Below are 17,020 nucleotides of genomic sequence, written 5' to 3' on the forward strand. Positions count from 1 at the left end.
AGCTATACTAACATGCTATACTAACATGAATATGCTATGCTAATGATATGAAATGCTTCTAAATATTAAATATTGTGACTAAACAAAGAGATTAAAAGCTTAAGACTTGATTAAATAGACTATAATATGGATGCATGAAACTTGGATGATTGATAATGAGATAAATGAGGTCTATTTATAGAATAAATGGGCAATTGGATGGTTAAGATTGAGTAATCTTAACAAGGGCTAGGATTGAATGATCCTCAATCCATGTGATACTTTCAACCCAATCTCATGTTGATAAGTGTCACCATGAGAAGGCTTGAGAGGAGATAGAAGAGGTATTAAATGTTTGAAGGGACATGATGATTACCCTAGGGGGTTGGGTTAGGGTTGAGTTAGAGGATAAAGCTTTTATCCAAAGGATAAAATCTTGTGCAAGAGTTAAAGGGATAACCATGGTCAAAGAAATGAATGCTTGAAGAGACCCATGAGTTAACCATTAATGGTTATGTAAGAGCCTTACAGGTTTGGAAGACTTTGGAGGTTATCTTGTTGAAGGCACAAAGCCTTTAATGGTTTATTAAAAATTTGGGGGTTTTGAGAAGTGACCTGTTTCTTAAGGAATGTGCAAATGATTATGAGGGGGATTAGGCTAAATAGAAGGGATTAGAATATTCTAGAAGGGGTTTAGGCATGCAAGTGGGAGGATTTTTAGGATTTAATTGAAATAAAATAATTTATTTCAAAAAGTGGATTGCAACTTGCATTGGGTTCATTTAAATAAATATTGATTTATTTAAATAACAAAAGGAGATTTAATTAAATGTAAATTTAATTAAATTGGAAAGGTGGATTTAATTAAATAAATATGATTTATTTAATTAAAAGTTAGAATGTGGCTAAATCAAATAAATTAAATAATTTATTTAATCAATAGAGGAAGGGGTTAATTAATTAAATATAAATTTAATTAATAGAAGAATTGCTAGTTAATTAAATAAACATTTAATATTTATTTAATTTGGTGGTCAGATTTATGTGTCTACAAGAGTAATGTCCTAATTGTACATCCCCAAGTCAAACATGTAAACATGTCATGTTAAACCTATTAATCTATACAATAGTAATTGAAATAGATCACATAAGAAATATCACCCCTTTAAGCCATATCATCATTTTCACTTGAAATATACCTTGTTCTTAAAACAATTACGAAGTCAAATGATTATAAATATATCATATATAAATATTATACATGCATAATTTGCATACATCCTAACTGTAAATCCCCTTAAGACATTTTAAAACATCATGCTAAACATGTTAAGATACTATAATTCAATAATAGATCACATAAGAAACTACAATGAAAATTTCATAAAACTAAACAATATAACATAAGAAATATCAGATACCCTTAATCCTTATCATGAAAACTTCAAACACTATAATTTATGAGTGCAAACACTAAGTTCTAGATATAAATTCAATTCATGAGTTCAAACACTACTATGAGAACTAAGTACTCATACCACATCAAGTGGTTTAGCCTTGCTCTTCAATAACATTTAACATTTTCTCATGATCTTCACTATCTAGTCTCCACTTCTAACATCCATGTGGACATGGAACTAGATGAAGAATTAGGCTGATGTTAATTACTAGGTGGCTATACTAATATACCTTGTTGTCAATTTGATATTCAGTAAAATGGATCCTATGTTGAACAATTTTAATATTTTTGAAATGTGTCACTTGCACTACAACTAAGTCTACATGAGAAACAACAAATTCCAAGTCAAGAATTTATAAAATATAAATTTGAAATATGTATAGATTCAATTAGTTTACACATGAATCAGTGAACCTTTGGGAAATGACATTCCATCATTTGTTTTAAAAGCTTTTGTTATATTCTTCCTCTATTCTGTGCAACACAATTAATAATAACTAACACCTTCTATATTTCTAGCCTTTGCTATGACTGCAAAAATATCTCTTGCACAACAAATTTACATGAAAAATTTAAACTTATAGCTATAATGTACTTGTTAAAATTTTGCATGTTGAAGATACATAAAGTTATACATGTGTGCACATATTTTTTTTAATTAGTCCTAAAATATGGTCGTAATCACTAGATAAGCAAGGAATGTCTTCTAAGCTTTTGTCCTCATCTTCATCATATGTGTCAGTAACAACTAGTGGCACCAAATTTCATTCACTAACATATACAAGCTCTTGGTTGATGCATTTTTCATAGTTTTCCAAATGCAATCAAAACAAAAACATGAGTAATCTCTAGTGTACAATGTCCATGGGTGATTATCTGTACTCATGACAGAATGCAAATATCTTGTCTTCTCTACCCTCTTGCATACATGAATTATTCTTCTATACACATCTTTAAAATATACATACATTACAAATTTTAAACATATTTAATTTAATACTAAATTTAATATCAATTTTTTTTATTTAACCAAAATAAGTTCAAAAGGTCACATATCTAATATGTCCTAAAGCACTCTATATGGAATGTACTCATATGTTCTTGATGATGTACCAACATCATTTGGTGCAAAGTGTTTCTTACACAATTCAACAACATCATGTGCAAAATCTATATGATTTCCTATGTAATTTGTTTTATTCTTTCTTACACTAACTAACATGCAAAAAGAGATAACAATTTTTTTTTTTTAAAATATCACATAAGCTAATGCAACATAAACATGATCATCAACATTATACACAAGCGGATATAAACATAGTTACATCAATAACATCTATTTCCCTAGGGTATATCAATGTCATTACTTAAACTAAACACTTAACAATTCCTAAACATGATAACATATTTACTCCCATAATCCAAATGCAGTCTAACTTACTATCATTAATTGCTTTCACACAATCACATAGGGTTCATTACTTTAACCTAGAATGATTACATCCATCTATGAATACTCAAACCATCCCATGAGGTTCATTTTAAAGAACCAATACCAAATGTTCCTAATCCCAACCATTCATTTCTTTTAACATCAAATAACCATTTCAATACCAATTACCACATTATTAACCATAGGAATATGAACTAATTACATCATCATGAGAATAGCACTAAGTACATATCCATAGATTCAATATCCATTATTCTCATTATTAATCATTCTAAAGATACACATGATACATCATTGTTTCCCAAAATATCATCTACTAGATACATCAATACAATGTCTTTTACAACAGTGACCATATTTGTCAAATACAACTAAATAGTCATGCCAAATGAATCATATTACAATAATCTACTACAAACATCCATCCATGAGATGCAACAATAGAATCCACATCCACGCATAAGATCATCCAAAGAAGAACATCCCAATAGAAGAAGACATCAAACCACCCCGCCATGTGGAACCAAAGAAACCACCCCCCATGCTAGGAGATGACACAAGATCCCACACACACTCTAGATCTAAGCTGACACCTAACAACCAAAGAGGAAACAACTCTATCACAAACCAAGGAAAACATAATAAACAACCAAGAAACTTCCAAAGGTGACTCAACAACAAGAGATAAGGAACTAGGACCAACATGTAGGGAAAGAGTGTCATCACGTGCTACCACATAGGAGCAGAACCATCTCAACCTTTCAGGAAATCAAGGTAGTATGGTTTACTTGGTTACCATATCTACCACCTCACTCTGGTCTCTGATCCATGAGATGGGTATTACAAAACTTAATTCTTATCTTACTTAGATGATTTACTCTACCCAACCCTCCTAATATTAATTATTATGTTATCACTTATCAATTAGAATGGAAAACTTCCAATGAGCTATCCAAATGGTATAGGCTCTGACTCTATTACTCAAGAACCCTAGTAGTCTATTCCTCATGACCTCGGTAGACTCATGGAAGCCCACTCCTCCTAATCATGAACCTAGGCCTCAACAACACACAAAAACAAACAAGAAAGATCACAAAACACAATCTGGCTAACCAAGATAAAGTCTCATCAATGCACAATGAGCTAACAACATCTATCACATAAGTCACATAGATCACATGACATCATAGAGAAAAGTACCATTAACATAGCAAGGAATTACTCATCTTGCAATAACACAAATGATCGAATAATGCATAAAACACTACTCTAGACTTCCAAGAGCACTTACAAACATAATCAGGCTCTGGACAGACCTCAACACAATCTGAGAAAACCAGAAAATCCAAAAAATTGGAAAAATAACCAAAACACAATAAGTAGCCAGAATCGTGCATTTACAACATTCTGCAGTGCAATAATTAATTCCTGAAACACATTTGTTAATTCCTACAATGCATTGACATAAATTTTTTGCCCATATGTTAAATTTGGTCGTGCATTTATTGTTTTCATGCATTTGTTAAATTTGGTCATGCAGTTGTTTTATGCACATAGACGGCAAGGAAAAAATCGCGGAGAGAAAATAAAATCAAATACACTTTGAAAATACCCAAATAAGGGCTCATTGGAAATGCCCAGACAATACCAACTTAAGGGTGTAATTAAATCAAAACAACATAGATGAAATATGAAGATTTCTCCACTCAAAACTTCATGACATTAACCCAAAAATTCACAAAGATAGAGCTACTAAAGCCTCTCACAACCCAGAACAAAAATTAGAACACTACAATACTCCATTTAAGACAATAAGGGAGTACCATCCCAACCCATCATACACACTCAAAATAAAAGGGGAGAAAACTCTGAGAAGTTCCTCTCATAGCAATGCCACACTGAAGAACTCATAGAGGATTCCTAATGATTACAAATCTGAACTGAAAACGTACTATGATATTGAAAATGCAAATCCAACCAAAAACTCAGAGGGAGAAAGATAAGAATATATTGCTAGCATTAAGTTGTCATTGATTTCAACCAGTATTATAGAGTGCTATCAGTAGGATTTGTCAACCTGGTATGAAGAAGATTGAACTGACATAAGGAAGATTTAACATGAAGGCATGTCAACCAGTATGGTGGAAGACAAGTAGGTATTGAGACTATCAATGACTTCACCAGTATGAGGTGAGATGCATGTGTGTGTTAGCATGTTGAGTGATAACCGGTAGACCAATTTGAAGGTTGGCTTTCTGATTATGATGAAGAGGTGGAATGTTAAAATGATCACAAACCATCGGAGGTGAAGACGTGCTATCGGTGTAGTGTGCACTACCAGTTAACAGAAGAAGAAGGTCTCACTGGAAAGGGCTTGTGTTGGTATGAGTTTGTTGAATGTTCAAGTGTAAATTGACCTTGTGTCAGTGAGTTGAGTGTATGACTGATGTCATGTCATGTGGAGCTGAGGTGGCAAGCATGCAGAGGTTGGTGAAGTCTCCATTGACATAGTTGTTGGAACAGTTAGTTGACATTAATGAAACAACCACAAATCACAGGATGATAATAGATTGATGCGGCTTGAGGAAGAATGAATGATAGAGAAAGATCACGGAGTTGTTGGTGCTTGGATCAAAGCAAAGAAATTTGATTGCAAGAGGACCTCGAGAAGGAAATAGCTGGGCTATAAATGAGTTGACAAATTTCAAGGCCAAGAATCATGGTCGCGATTGCTATCTTTAGCAAATATGCATTAGATGATGGAAAATGTGTACAGATGCATTCCTCCAATGTAGGTGATCGATCAAAGATGGATTGTATCAGATTGGATGTAGATTTGTTTGGGAGAAGGAAACCTAACTGCCCTTAGTTTGAATTAATTTTTGGTGGGAAATCTCAAGATTAAATATGATAACTTGAGACTATGATCGAAGCTGCTGAAAAGTGAAGGTAAGTGTGAAACTAGTGTCTGAGAGAAGAAGAGATAAAAACTTGAAGTGTTTATGAGAGAGGACTATATCGGTAAGGAGAGGCAAGGTAAACTGATGTAAAGAAAAACTGGAAGACTTAGCGTAGGATGCAAAGGTGAAAATTTGAAGGAAGCAACATCTGATAAAGAGTGACCGGTGTGAATTGAATAGTGAAGATATTATGAGAGGAGACTTAGCGAAGTTAGAATCAGCAGCAAAGAAAAGTTGTAGAGTGTGTGGAGGAAACACAGACTGGTAAGGTTGAAACCGACAGAGAAGAATATTGTAAGGTTGCAAAACTTCTTTTGCAACAGGGATCTCATTTGTATAACTGAGTTTTATATTATTTTAACTAAGTTGATGCTTAGTGCAAGGGTTGTAGCTCCTTTAGGTTGTAGCCTATAAACGGTGTAGGGGTTGCTGCTCCTTTGAGTTGGTGCTCATAAATCATGGGTTGGTACTCCTTGGGTTGGTGTCGTAAAATTTTAATCAGATCCTTTACATTGTGAGGCTGGATTGGAGCAAAAGATCTCCAACAGCTATTCTCACTGAGGTTTTTCCCACATTGGGTTTTCCTTGTATATCTAGTGTTGTGTGATGCATTCTTGTGTATGTGTTATGTTGATGTTATAGCAAATCCTTTCACGCACTTAGTTTGCACTATTTGACCTACCAGTTAGCACTTGGTTTGTTTTATATATTACCAGTATACCCATGTTGAAGAAAAAGTGTGTAAATCACTAATTCAACCCAGTCTCAGTGATTTATTGTATCCAACATCTATCACAGACAAAAATATAGAGCCGTATATTCATAGCTACAACACTATCCCTGGTTTATTTTTCCCATTTTCTAAAGCTAAACCATAGGATAATTTTATGGAAGGAAATATTTCATGAACCAACTATACAAAACTATGTTAATGAATTATTTTCCCCAAAATTCATAAGAATACATGGAGAAGCCAATCTTTTCCAAACTAAAAAATTGTAGAAGCTAGAACCTCCAACCTAGTGATATGCAGAAATGAAGAATTTGATGAAGAAAAATCCACAAGCCAAGCAATCCAAAATCCTTCAAGATCCAAAATCCAACTCCAGCAAAAAAAAGCCTTCGAAAAGCCAACCCCCAAGAAATAACAGGAAATCCAATAAACAGAAATCAACCCAAACTATGCAATAATGTTGGCCAATAAGAATAATAGAATAAATAATATTTCTTACCAACCCTTTCCAAAATCCAAGGTAAGTATTAATAAAATAATATTTAATTTACTTACCCAATAACTCAACCAACCATATAATAGGGTAGGTAGGATAATATTTATTTAATCAATCCAAGAATGTAAATAATAAATCAACCAATAAAATAATACTTATGGGCACAATTAACTATAAAGCCCAATAAATAAATATAATAAACCAAGGGATATAAATAGATGAGAGCAATGTTACTTGTGGGAAGAGACTTGCTTCATTTGGGTTGGAGAACAATGAGACCAACCATCAAGCATACAGACAGTTGTTATTGACCACACCTAGACTTGGTCAATACGTTTCTGGTGCCATCCTATTTGAAGAGACTCTCTACCAGTCCATAACTGATGGTAAAAAATTTGTTGATGCTATGTGTGAGGGGAATATCATGTTTGGAATCAAAGTAGACAAGGGTTTGGTCCCATTGCCTAGATCAAACAATGAAACTTGGTGCCAAGTGTTTGGTGTGGAGCATGATCAATCTCCAAGTGGGAGATTGTTGATATGTGGCGACTGATCAACAAAGTACTGTACACTTAGCACATATCCTTGCTGGGGTCCAGGGTCTAGCTGGGGTCCAGGAAAGTGGGCGGTAGCCCGTTGCGGGGGTTTGAGGGCGGCAACCCCTGAGATTTTTTTTTTTTTTGGATGTTTTTGTTGATGAAAACTGACATTGTAATAAAACCCTAAAAAGGCCGACTTTGTTTGTTGCCCTAAAAATGCATGTTATAAGCGGCTGAGATGCTTAAGGCATTGTAAGGGTTGATGTACTATTTTTGCTGGATAATAAGAAATATTGGACGACTGTGTATGGTGGACGTAACCCATTCTGGGTGAACCACATTAAATCTTTGTGTTATCTGTGTCCTGTTTTATTCCTTTATCTTTTGTATTTAGATCTTCATATAATTGTTAGTTCATATTTGCTTCGGATCTGCTTGAAACCCTAACACAAAGGTCTTGATGGATTAGCTTCAAGATCTGCTAAATATTATAAATAGGGTGCACGATTTGCTAAATGGTGAACTATTGTCAGCATTCCTAATGGACCTTCTGAGTTAGTTGTTAAGGTGGCTACTTGGGGGCTTGCACGTTATGTTGTTATTTCTTAGGACAATGGCCTTGTGCCCATTGTTGAGCCAGAGATTCTTTTGGATGGTGATCACTCCATTGACAGAACCCTTGAAGTGGTAGAGAAAGTCTGGTCAGAAGTTTTCTTCTATTTGGCTTAGAATAATGTGTTGTTTGAGGGTATTCTATTGAAGCCCAGCATGGTAACTCCAAGTGTTGAACATAAGGAGAGAGCATCCCCACAGCAGGTTGCAGAGTACACTCTTGAAATGCTTAAGAGAAGAGTGCCACCAGCTATTCTTAGAATTATGTTTTTGTCAGGAGGACAGTCTGAAGTGGAAGCAACCTTGAATTTGAATGTAATGAACCAAAGTCCAAACCCATGGCATGTGTCCTTTTCATATGCTCAAGCATTATAGAATACATGTCTAAAGACCTAGAAGGGTCTTCCAGAGAATGTTGAAGCAGCTCAGGCAACACTTATTAAATGAGCAAGGGATAATTCTCTTGCTCAGCTTGAGAAATACTCTATTGAGAATGAAAGTGATGATGCCAAGGCTGGAATGTTTGTGAAGGGCTACACATACTAGGAAAATAGGTTTTCCTTTCACTTTGAGAAATATTTCAATTATAAGTAGGCTAAACTTTTCTTTCTAATTAGTTAGTACTTTGAGTTTTCAACTTATTTTCAGAGTTTGTATGTCTGCTATGTATTCTAGTAATATGCAACATACCAAAAAATGGTTGAAGCGGCTTTTAAACTAGGGCTAGCCTTTTGAGAATGTAGCTAGCAAAATAAAGTTTATGATTTTAGGTCTTAAATTTTATTAGTCAACAACAAAGTGATGGAAAATTCTCTCACTCAATCCAAAATAACAAATATGCTAGTTTTTTTATCAAAAAAAATATATATATTAAATATTATTACCAACCATATATATTTATTTTATTATATAAACTATATAAGTCTATAAAAAATATATTCCAGATCAGCATGGCACACTTTGGAGATGAATTTATTGTTATTGTAAATACATTAAAGCCGAAATGTTGTATCAGTTATTGCATCAGACATTGTTTTTGTAAATTGATTTTATTTTAATATCCTTTAGAGACGACCTACTAAAATTTGTCCTAGGTTATGATATAAATGTAAGATCTTATTTGTAAGATCACGTGTGGAATGAGAAAAAGGATTGTGTGAAGGTATATGCGAGATTAAGAAGGACTATAAATGCAGACATCATTTAGAAGGTGAAGCAAGGTTTTTGTGAAGACAATCGGAACTACACTGGTACTGAATCTAGCATAGGAAGATGCTATTTTGAGCAGTACATCATCATTGGATTTAACCATCCAATTGTAGTCAGTGTGACTCCCATTTGTGATTGAGCAGTGAGCTCTAGGCACTTGGCCTTTCTGCATGTGTAGACCCCATTTGTATACACTTACTATCTACAGTAGTATCATCTGATTGTGGGTAAGGTTTCCCACCATGGTTGTTCCCCTTACAGGGTTTCGACGTACAAATATTGGTGTTATGTGTTGTGAATGTTATTCTCCATTTTGTTTCATGCATTAATCTTTACTGGTATTGCAATTAACTGATTAAACTATCTACTGGTATTATGCATTTAGTTGGTTAAGTTGTTTTTGGTTTGAATTTATTTGGACAATCGATTCACCCCCCCCCTCTCAATTGTCTCCGGGACCTAACAATTGGTATCAGAGCCAAGTTCTCTTTTTGTAGAAGTTTAACAGCTTGAGGAGATCCAATGTCTTCTAACTATTTCAGGAAGGACAGTCCTAAACTTGATGGAACCAACTATGGGATATGGAAGATCAAAATGGAGACACATCTAAATTACATTGGAAAGGATATCTAGGATGTTACAAAAAATGGCTATACTGCTCCTACTCCGAATCAGCCTAATCCACCTAACTTGACTAAAGATGAAGAGAATGATTGCAAGGCAAGAGAAGCACCTCTGAGCGCATTAACAGATTAGCAAATCATGGGATTATCAAATAGGTCTACTACTAAAGCTATTTGGGATCATTTGGAAACATTGAATGAAGGAGATTCCACAGTCAAAATTGCAAAACTTGAAAGGTTTCGGGTCAGGTATGAAAATCTGAAAATGGAAGAAGATGAAAGAATTTCTGCTTTTATGGAAAGAGTCAATGAAATTGTTTTGGGTATTAAATGTTGTGGAGGAACCTTAAGTGAAGATGAAATTGTTTCAAAAGTTTTAAGAGGATTTCCACCGACATACAAAATGAAAGTTACTGCTATAAATGAGTTAAGAACAATGCCTAATACATCAGTAACTAGGGATACATTGATTAGAAAACTATCAGCCTTTGAAATTGAGGAATTTGGTCCTGTTGCTACTATAAAGATAGATTTAGCTTTTAGAGCATCAACATCATCTGCACCATCATTTGACAAATATGATTGGAAAGCCTTTTATGCAAGAGAACTTGAAGAAAGCAGGAAAGAAAATGAAGAACTTGAAGAACTTGAAGCACTATTTGCAAGGAAAATGCCTAAAGGTCCAGTTGGAAGTAAGTATGAAGGTAAAGCACCCTTTAAATGTTTTAACTGTAATAAGATTGGTCATATGACTTCAAGATGCCCTGATAGACATGCTAGGCTAAGAGAAGAAGCTAGAAGAACATACAAGCCTAACCCTGAATATCAGAGATACATATTTAAGAAGAATAAAGACAAATCATGTTATCTTGCTAATGAAGGAGTCACTGATGATTCTGATGAGGATCCAACAGACAATGGATGGGTTTTTATTGCTATAACAGAAGATCAACCAGCACCTACTGTTCAACCAGTAGAGTAGGCCTTGGCAGCTAAAATTGAAGTTAAGGATGAATGGATCATTGATTCAGGATGCTCACATCATATGACTGGTGATAAAAGTAAATTATTGACTTTTCAGGAATATAATGGAGGTCTAGTAAGATTTGGAGATGATAAAGCTTGTTTGATCAAAGGAAAAGGTACAATATATCTTGATGGTAAGCACAATACTGATAATGTTTACTATGTTGAAGGTCTAAAACATAATCTTTTGAGTGTTGGTCAATTAGTTGAAAAAGGATTTCAGTTACAATTCAAAAATGGAAAATGCAAAATCATGAATAGAACTGGCCTAGAAATTGCAACCGGTAATCAAACTAGAGGTAATATCTTTCATCTGAATAATAATGAAAAGACATGCTTGATTGCACATATTGATGAAAGTTGGCTATGGCTATGGCATAAGAGACTCTGTCATGTAAATTTTGATTGCATTGTGAAGATCGGTACTACTAAGGCAGTTAGAGATCTACCTAAGATTGTTAAGCCTCACAATCCAGTATGTAAGGAATGTCAATATGGAAAACAACTAAGAGCTACTTTTAAAAGTATTCCTAAAAAATCCAATAATGCTCTTGACTTAATTCATACTGATTTATGTGGTCCTGCTAGAACTAAAAGTTTACAAGGTGATAGATATTTCATGCTAATCATTGATGACTATTCTAGAATGTGTTAGGTTACTTTTCTCAGGGAAAAATCAGAAGGACTTGGAAATTTCAAACTATTCAAAGTAATGGTAGAAAATGAAACTGGTAAGAAAATCAAATGTCTGAGATCAGATCAAGGAAGAGAATTTACATCTAAGGAATTTAATGCATTCTGTGAAGTGAATGGAATCAAAAGAAAGCTATCAGCACCTCGGATACCTCAGCAAAATGGAGTTGTTGAAAGGAAAAATAGAACTACCTTGGATACAGCTAGAAGTATGTTATCTGAATCAAATCTACCACATGTATACTGGAGAGAAGTAGTAAGTACAGTGGTCTATACATTCAACAAAGTTCACATCAAAGGTGAAACCGGTAAGACCCCTCATGAGCTATGGTTTGGTATTACTCCTACTCTTAAATATTTCAGAATATTTGGAAGTAAATGCTATATTCGAAGAGATGAGTATATTGGGAAATTTGATCCTAGAAGTGATGAAGGAATATTTCTTGGTTATTCATCTAAGAGTAAGGCATATAGATGTTTTAACAAAAGATTGCAGAAAATTTTTGAGAGTACAAATGTGAAGATTGATGAACAATTCAGAGGAACTTCAAGGTATACAGATTTTGAACTGGCAACAAAAATTCTAACAAATGAACTTACACTGAACCCACCGATACAGAATGAAGATCCAGTTACATCAGTATCATCTGAAAATTCCACAGTAACTGAGGAATAGTAGCAAACAAGACACCTCGGTATGTAAGACTGAATCATTCTGAAGATCAGATAATTGGAAACAAGTATAAAGGAGTTATGATAAGAGGAAGATTGGCAAATGAAGAGGTATGTCTTATTTCTCAAATTGAACCATCATCAGCTAATGAGGCATGTGAAGATAAACATTGGATTAAAGCTATGGAAGAAGAATTATAACAAATTGAGAAGAATAACACTTGGACATTAGTTCCCCGGCCTAAAGATAAAAATGTAATTGGAACCAAATGGGTATTCAAGAACAAACCTAATGAAGATGGTAAGGTTATCAGAAATAAAGCAAGACTAGTGTGTAAGGGATATTCTCAGAAAGAAGGAATTTATTATAATGAGACCTTTGCACCAGTATCTAGAATTGAGGTAGTTAGATTATTTTTGGCTTTTGCAGCACATAAGAACTACAAAGTATATCAAATGGATATTAAATGTGCATTTCTGAATGGAGATCTTGAAGAAGAAGTTTACATTGAACAACCTGATGGATTTTCTTTAATAGATAACAAAGATATGGTTTGCAGTTTAAGGAAAGCTTTGTAAGGATTGAAGCAAGCTCCAAGAGCTTGGTGTGCAAGATTGGATAAGTGTCTTTTGAAGATTGGTTTTTCTAAAGGTAATGCTGACATCAACTTATATTATAAAGTGACTAATGATGACATCTTGGTTATAGAAGTTTTTGTTGATGATATAATCTTTGGAGGAGAAGATAGATTATGTGAAGACTTTTCTATTGAAATGCAGGAAGAATTTGAAATGTCTATGATTAGAGAAATAAAATTCTTTTTAGGATTACATATTTCACAGACTGATAAAGGTATATTCTTGAGTCAATCCAAGTAATTAAAGGAGTTACTAAAGAAATTTGGGATGGAGAACTCTAAATCGGTAAGCACACCTATGACTACAAATGACAAATTATCACTAAGAGATGACTCTACACCTATTAATCCGACTAGGTAAAAATCTATGATAGGAGGTTTACTATATTTGACACCAACTAGACCTGATATCATGAATGCAGTATGTATTGTTTCAAGATTTTAGAGTAATCCTAGAGAAAATCATGAATCAGTAGTAAAAAGGATTTTTTTGTACTTACAAGGCACTACAAATCTTGGATTATGGTATCCTAGAGATGAAAACTTTGAATTATGTGCATACAGAGATGCAAATTGGGCAGGAGATGTGGATGATAGAAAAAGCACCACCGATGGAGCATTTTTTCTTGGAAGTAGACTAGTTTCTTGGTTGAGTAAGAAACAAAGTTGTACATCCTTATCAATAGCAGAATCAGAATATGTTGCAGCAGCAACAAACTGTACATAGGTATTATGACTTAAGTAAATGTTGAAGGACATAAAGGTAAAATGCAAGGAACCTATAACTATCTATTGTGATAACACTGCAGCAATTGATATATCTAAGAATCCGGTACTACATTCTAAAACCAAACATGTTTCCATCAAATTAAATTTTCTAAGGGAAAATGTTAAAGCAAAAGAAATAAAACTGGTTTATGTGAATACTAAGAGCAGATTGCAGATATTTTCACTAAACCTCTACCTAAGGAGACTTTTGCATATCTTAGAGATCAGCTTGGGGTCATACCCCCACCAATAGAAACTTAGAAAGTTGATGACTGACATCAACCGACAGAATTAATGGAGAAATCTTTTACTCCAGCTTTGATGAGGAAGCTACTTCTCAGGGGGAGTAGTTGGTATACTGAATTAGTTGTTATTTGTATCTGAAATGGTTTTATCTTACTTCATCATTTGATGTCAAAGGGGGAGAGATTGGTATGGAAAAACACAAGAAAAATTCATGTCACTCTTAGGGGGAGAGATTGTTACTTTTGGGAGAGATCTAAACTTTGATTTCTGGTTATGATTCCTTTTTGAAAATTGTTTTTTTTGGTATTTGGCATTTCTGTTTTGGCACTTTGATGGTTTTTCCATCTTGTGTTGCCATCAATGACAAAGGGGGAGATTTTTTGTATTTTAGTATGGTTTTGTCATTGATTTCAACACCTACTAAACTCTGGCACTTTGAAGAATCAGCAACATTCACCGACAAGCAAGTGACTTATGCACAGTCACTGGTATTTGGTACACCAGTAGGATATAATGATCACCGGCACTTGGAATGTCATGGAAAACACCTGGTTATATCGAAGATATCATTTGGACACTTTATTATGGAGTTTTGGTCATTGGCATATTCTTAATTGCATATTTGTTGTTACTGGCAAATAGGTCCAGGATAAGCACCAACAGGCTTATCTATTCCAGATCAACATGACACACTTTGGAGATGATTTTATTGTTATTGTAAATACATTAAAGCCAACATGTTGTATTGGTTATTGCATCGGACATTGTTTTTGTAAATTGATTTAATTGTAATATCCTTTAGAGCTGACCTACTAAAATTGGTCCTAGGTTATGATATAAATGTAAGATCTTATTTGTAAGATCATGTGTGGAATGCGAAAAAGGATTGTGTGAAGGTGTATGCAAGATTAAGCAGGACTATACATGCAGACATCATTTAGAAGGTGAAGCAAGGTTTTTGTGAAGATAATCAAAACTACACCGGTACTGAATCCAGCATAGGAAGATGCTATTTTGAGTAGTACATCATCATTGGATTTAACCATCCAATTGTAGTCAGTGTGACTCCCATTTGTGATTGAGTAGTGAGCTCTAGGCACTTGGAATTTCTACATGTGCAGACCCCATTTGTATACACTTACTATCTGCAGTAGTATCATCTGATTGTGGGTAAGGTTTCCCACTGTGGTTTTTCCCCTTACAGGGTTTCCACGTACAAATATTGGTGTTATGTGTTGTGGATGTTACTCTCCCTTTTGTTTCATGCATTAATCTTTATCGGTATTGCAATTAACTGATTAAATTGTCTACCGGTATATATGACTAGTTTACCGGTATTATGCATTTAGTTGGTTAAGTTGTTTTTGGTTTGAATTTATTTGGACAATTGATTCACCCTCCCCCCTCTCAATTGTCTCTGGGACCTAACACTTCTCTCCTTGGCTAGAAGAGTGCAAATTGTGCAAAAGATTCTTTCCTCTCATCATGTCTATTGTTCCTCTACATGGGTGTTTGCTAACTATCAAACCAACAAGCTTGAGAAGATCATGAGGGACTTTCTATGGTCTGATGGGATGGGTCATAATAAGAGACATTGTGTGAATTGGAATTGGTGTTGCAAACCAAGGATTATGGGTGGATTGGGTATCAAAGATATCAGGGCCCATGGAATTGCCTTAGCCTCCAAATGGATTGTCAAAGATCTATATGGTAATGAACCTTGGAAGGTGCTGATCAAAAATAATATTGAAAGGTCGGTTATAAAAAAAGGAAAAAAGTGGAAGAATATCAATTTATGTGATATTGTATTAGGGGATTATAACATGAAGGTGTTTGGTTCTAATGTATTTGCTTCACTATAGAAGGAATGGTTATAGGTAATGATTTTACTCCCTTCTAAGGATGCTATAGGCAACTTTCCTTCATATACTATTGTGGATAGATCTATCTGTTGGGGGTGAACTTAAATAACAAACCTCTTGCTCTGACTCAAAGCTACTCTGCTAAGATCTAAAATGAAAAAGGTATTTCTCTAATTAGCAATGTACTATTTGACAACTGACTTGGCTCTTGGACTGAGATCAGCTCTAAATATGGGATTCCTCCCTCATAAAAGAATACATACTCTCTTATTGGTAAGGCTACCAGTTGTTTCTTCCCTAGTAATATTTTGGATAATGACTCCTTTTTGAAGAAACTAAAATGGTTGGATGGTTCTTCTTTTCCGGACATCTCTACTAAGAAGATTTACATGATGTTGAAGGATGACTACTCAATCTTCACTCAAGTTAATTAGTGTTGGGGTCTTTATTGGCCTAAGTCCAGGTGGCAATTTGTTTTTAATTTTTTTTGGCAACTACCCCATTGATCCTAAGAAATCTTGTTTTAGATGGCTTCTTCTTCTAAAAAAATTAGTTGTTGGTTCATTTTTATCTATTGAGGGTCCTAAACTTATTAGGTGTGGTGTGTGTAATGTCCAAGAATCTTTTGAACACTTGTTTTTTTTAATGTGATTTTTCCCGTGGTGTGTGGTCCATCTTCCTTGGATCTCCTATTGTTTGGAACCATCATCATAGCCCTTCTTGGAGTGAAATCCTTGCTGGTTTTGTAGAAACTTTTGACCTTAGGTTGAACTAGTTCTGGTCTGTCTTATCTTGTGAAGCCCTGTGGTTTATCTAGAAAGAAAGAAATGGAGAGGTTTTTCAAAACAAGAGGAGGAAGCCTACTAGTTTTAATAGTAAACTCACACATTTTTACATTATGTCTCAGGTTTCTGCTATTTTGGAGATCTCCAAAGACAGGTTCATGATTCTAGTCCGGGAAGGTGTTCTTCTGATTTGCAAGGAAGATATCTAGTCTGTTCCATACTTCAAGAAACATATGTATATGCTACGTCTGAAGGAGATTGAAGCAT

At 34.4% G+C, this 17,020-nt stretch overlaps 1 pseudogene; it reads left to right on the top strand.

Annotated features, from left to right (window-relative positions):
- The window catches only part of LOC131857553 (fructose-bisphosphate aldolase 3, chloroplastic-like), a 118,140-nt pseudogene extending 109,194 nt beyond the window's left edge, over positions 1 to 8,946 (top strand).
- Positions 8,947 to 17,020: the final 8,074 nt, after the last annotated feature.

Source organism: Cryptomeria japonica, chromosome 8 (genome assembly GCF_030272615.1).
Source record: "Cryptomeria japonica chromosome 8, Sugi_1.0, whole genome shotgun sequence".
Taxonomy (NCBI): Eukaryota; Viridiplantae; Streptophyta; class Pinopsida; order Cupressales; family Cupressaceae; genus Cryptomeria; species Cryptomeria japonica.